The sequence below is a fragment of the Schistocerca gregaria genome, unplaced genomic scaffold (assembly GCF_023897955.1).
Source record: "Schistocerca gregaria isolate iqSchGreg1 unplaced genomic scaffold, iqSchGreg1.2 ptg000685l, whole genome shotgun sequence".
NCBI lineage: Eukaryota > Metazoa > Arthropoda > Insecta > Orthoptera > Acrididae > Schistocerca > Schistocerca gregaria.
In genome coordinates this window covers 77,501-82,500 of record NW_026062065.1, presented here as the reverse complement: position 1 = coordinate 82,500, position 5,000 = coordinate 77,501, and the positions used below count along the sequence as shown (strand labels likewise).

Genomic DNA, 5,000 nt, shown 5'->3' with positions numbered 1-5,000 from the left:
GAAGGTAAGCATTCTGCTTTACATCAGTACATAACTAATATTTCAGTCGTCTGACGTCCCTGCTTAGTAAATGATGCAGGACCACATACATAGATGATACATACTGTAAACTGGGGAGGACAGTGTGAACCGCACTCGACCCAGTCACCCTATCTCACAGTCCACTCTGTGTGTAACAAAGCGAAAGCACCAAAGCACTATCGTTCAACAACATCCATTTTATCCTCGCTGCCACAGGACACTATCCAAAGAACGACAAGAGGAACGTCACGTCCACTAATAAGACAGAATGTCTCACACCACCCGCAAACAACGCAGCTCAAATCAGCCAGCAACACCCACAGTGGTCCACCCAGTATCAACACAGGACGCAACGCCACGCCACAACACAAAAGGTACAAGTAATAAAATACCCTTTGGCCACACTCCTTATAAAGGCATCGAACCAACCCACCACCTGACACCAGCCAAACGTACATCCTGATTTGACACATCTCTGGCAACCTAACCCACGTTGGCCCTTAACCTAACCCACGTTGGCCCTTAACCTAACCCACGTTGGCCCTTAACCTAACCCACGTTGGCCCTTAACCTAACCCACGTTGGCCCTTAACCTAACCCACGTTGGCCCTTAACCTAACCCACGTTGGCCCTTAACCTAACCCACGTTGGCCCTTAACCTAACCCACGTTGGCCCTTAACCTAACCCACGTTGGCCCTTAACCTAACCCACGTTGGCCCTTAACCTAACCCACGTTGGCCCTTAACCTAACCCACGTTGGCCCTTAACCTAACCCACGTTGGCCCTTAACCTAACCCACGTTGGCCCTTAACCTAACCCACGTTGGCCCCTTAACCTAACCCACGTTGGCCCTTAACCTAACCCACGTTGGCCCCTTAACCTAACCCACGTTGGCACCTTAACCTAAGTTACGCTGCACCTTAACCCAAGTTACGCTGCACCTTAACCCAAGTTACGCTGCACCTTAACCCAAGTTACGCTGCACCTTAACCCAAGTTACGCTGCACCTTAACCCAAGTTACGCTGCACCTTAACCCAAGTTACGCTGCACCTTAACCCAAGTTACGCTGCACCTTAACCCAAGTTACGCTGCACCTTAACCCAAGTTACGCTGCACCTTAACCCAAGTTACGCTGCACCTTAACCCAAGTTACGCTGCACCTTAACCCAAGTTACGCTGCACCTTAACCCAAGTTACGCTGCACCTTAACCCAAGTTACGCTGCACCTTAACCCAAGTTACGCTGCACCTTAACCCAAGTTACGCTGCACCTTAACCCAAGTTACGCTGCACCTTAACCCAAGTTACGCTGCACCTTAACCCAAGTTACGCTGCACCTTAACCCAAGTTACGCTGCACCTTAACCTAACTTACGCTGCACCTTAACCTAACTTACGCTGCACCTTAACCTAACTTACGCTGCACCTTAACCTAACTTACGCTGCACCTTAACCTAACTTACGCTGCACCTTAACCTAACTTACACTGCACCTTAACTGTCACATGTAACGTCACAGGAATGTAGCTTTGCCTAACAGCAACCCTCTGAACATAGTTCACTGCTTGGATCCTCTGGTGTCATGTGTATTTCTTGATGCCATGGTGCGTACCCTCACATAAAGGTCTTTCGAGTGTTGCGTACTTTCTACACAGTCCCGCTAACCACTGGAAGGGTGTACCGCTACAGAACGAATATCGCCCTCCCCTCCTGCCCTTCCAAGCTGGTCGGTCAGGCGTTTGTTTGTGAAATGAGCCTTGCAGCTGTTCAGTTGCATTCGGTTGTCGATGCAGTCAGTGTACGTTGTGGTACGGCCTGTGTGGACTGTCCGCTGATGTACGCGTAACCCACACTGATCATCCGTCGTTACGTACTGAGTGACATAATGTGGCACATGCTTGACCGTACACCGGCTGCGCCCTACAATGGCGAATCATAAGGGCCATATGTTGTGCACGATGCTACTTGTCTCGTCTCCCCATTACAGCGAGATTGCACTGTTGTACGCCGTACAGACATGTGGTAGGTAGGTACGGACGAAAGTATTGCATGTTGGCCCCCCCCCCCCCCCCCCCCTCCTCCCTCTGCCGGGAATCAGCGTGAGCCGTCTGTTGATGTAGCGACGAGGGTTTTCCTATTTAATCGTATTGCCCCACACAACATGATAGCACGGTGGACCGCGTTCCACATCTGCGACATGCTACAGAGGCCGGTTGACAGTCGACCGCGCAAGGGACATTGCACACGTGCGCGGACCATCTTCCACGTGTTCTCTCGTGTACATGCCGCAGTGTGTATGTGGGCTGATGTAGCGTGTCGTGACACATAACATGCAGGCATGCCAGAATCGTAGATTTCGCAAATGTAGATTGACGTATACGTTTGCTGCCAAAGATCCGCAAATGAACTGGAAATCAGTTGTTGAGCGGTTGTTCGCGCTGCAGGTGCATCGGTGATAGCGACGATCGGTACATCTATGAACCGGTTGTTTCGGCGGTACCCGCCATGCCCCCGAACCTGAGTTGGCCATGTGGGTATGAAGCGATACGAGGCTGTGGCTTGGCGGGACAGTCCCCGGCCGGTGAGGGGGGGCCGCCCGGCGTGCTGGCCGCGCGCTGCGTGAGCGCACGCACTACAGCCGGCTGGTGGGGGGCGCCCAGTGGCAGGAGCGCCGGCCGACGGGCCCGGCTGGCGTCCCAGCTATGCGCCGGCGCACCCTGCGCGCGGCGCCAGGCGGCCAAAGTGGGTTCTGCCGAGCCCGGTGCGAAGCGCGGTGGACATCTGCAGTGTGCTGGTCCGATTGCGGACTGTGTGCGTTGAGGATGCGCCGCCGCCCGGCACTCGGCGTCGCGACGCTGTCTGCTGCTCGGTCGCCCCCAGCGGTTCTCGCAGGTGGTTTGTATCGCAGCTCTGCGGACGTGTTGGCGCGTGCGCTGTGCTGGGAGAGTTCGCTTCTGCACCCAAGTGGGGCTTTGCCCTTCTGTGGCGCTGGCGTTGGAGCTGCCGGTCACCGTAGGTGGCGCGTGTTGTTTCCCGCCGGCAATGCCACGACAGCACGCTCCCGGGCCTCTGTCGGCAGCGGCAAGCTCAGTTGGGAGCACGGGTGTTCGCACTGAAAGCGTCTACTCGCCCATCTCCGGGCGATTGCGCCTCTCTCGAACCCGACCAAGTACTTAGGACGGCGCTGCGCGCCGCCGGGACCTGAGAGGGTTTCGAGGTGTATCGTGCAGGGGAGCTCAGCCTCCTCCTGTTTGCAGAATAATTGAGCGGACGCTTGCGTGTTCGCGCGGGCCCTCGGGACACACTCCCGGGCGGCCGGCTGCTCAGCTCTCGTTGACGCAGCTCCCTGGTTGATCCTGCCAGTAGTCATATGCTTGTCTCAAAGATTAAGCCATGCATGTCTCAGTACAAGCCGCATTAAGGTGAAACCGCGAATGGCTCATTAAATCAGTTATGGTTCCTTAGATCGTACCCACGTTACTTGGATAACTGTGGTAATTCTAGAGCTAATACATGCAAACAGAGTCCCGACCAGAGATGGAAGGGACGCTTTTATTAGATCAAAACCAATCGGATTGGCTCGTCTGGTCCGTTTGCCTTGGTGACTCTGAATAACTTTGGGCTGATCGCACGGTCCTCGTACCGGCGACGCATCTTTCAAATGTCTGCCTTATCAACTGTCGATGGTAGGTTCTGCGCCTACCATGGTTGTAACGGGTAACGGGGAATCAGGGTTCGATTCCGGAGAGGGAGCCTGAGAAACGGCTACCACATCCAAGGAAGGCAGCAGGCGCGCAAATTACCCACTCCCGGCACGGGGAGGTAGTGACGAAAAATAACGATACGGGACTCATCCGAGGCCCCGTAATCGGAATGAGTACACTTTAAATCCTTTAACGAGTATCTATTGGAGGGCAAGTCTGGTGCCAGCAGCCGCGGTAATTCCAGCTCCAATAGCGTATATTAAAGTTGTTGCGGTTAAAAAGCTCGTAGTTGGATTTGTGTCCCACGCTGTTGGTTCACCGCCCGTCGGTGTTTAACTGGCATGTATCGTGGGACGTCCTGCCGGTGGGGCGAGCCGAAGGCGTGCTTGCGCGTCCCGAGGCGGACCCCGTTGAAATCCTACCAGGGTGCTCTTAGTTGAGTGTCTCGGTGGGCCGGCACGTTTACTTTGAACAAATTAGAGTGCTTAAAGCAGGCAAGCCCGCCTGAATACTGTGTGCATGGAATAATGGAATAGGACCTCGGTTCTATTTTGTTGGTTTTCGGAACCCGAGGTAATGATTAATAGGGACAGGCGGGGGCATTCGTATTGCGACGTTAGAGGTGAAATTCTTGGATCGTCGCAAGACGAACAGAAGCGAAAGCATTTGCCAAGTATGTTTTCATTAATCAAGAACGAAAGTTAGAGGTTCGAAGGCGATCAGATACCGCCCTAGTTCTAACCATAAACGATGCCAGCCAGCGATCCGCCGCAGTTCCTCCGATGACTCGGCGGGCAGCCTCCGGGAAACCAAAGCTTTTGGGTTCCGGGGGAAGTATGGTTGCAAAGCTGAAACTTAAAGGAATTGACGGAAGGGCACCACCAGGAGTGGAGCCTGCGGCTTAATTTGACTCAACACGGGAAACCTCACCAGGCCCGGACACCGGAAGGATTGACAGATTGATAGCTCTTTCTTGATTCGGTGGGTGGTGGTGCATGGCCGTTCTTAGTTGGTGGAGCGATTTGTCTGGTTAATTCCGATAACGAACGAGACTCTAGCCTGCTAACTAGTCGCGTGACATCCTTCGTGCTGTCAGCGATTACTTTTCTTCTTAGAGGGACAGGCGGCTTCTAGCCGCACGAGATTGAGCAATAACAGGTCTGTGATGCCCTTAGATGTTCTGGGCCGCACGCGCGCTACACTGAAGGAATCAGCGTGTCTTCCTAGGCCGAAAGGTCGGGGTAACCCGCTGAACCTCCTTCGTGCTAGGGATTGG

The 5,000-nt window shown here is 54.1% G+C and overlaps 1 non-coding gene across 1 annotated transcript in view; it reads left to right on the top strand.

Annotated features, from left to right (window-relative positions):
* The first annotated feature begins 3,363 nt into the window (after positions 1 to 3,363).
* LOC126319012 (small subunit ribosomal RNA) overlaps positions 3,364 to 5,000 on the top strand; it is a 1,893-nt gene continuing 256 nt past the window's right edge. The window contains exon 1 of the ribosomal RNA XR_007557703.1: positions 3,364 to 5,000. This exon is cut by the window's right edge and continues 256 nt beyond it. This is a non-coding gene — a ribosomal RNA (small subunit ribosomal RNA).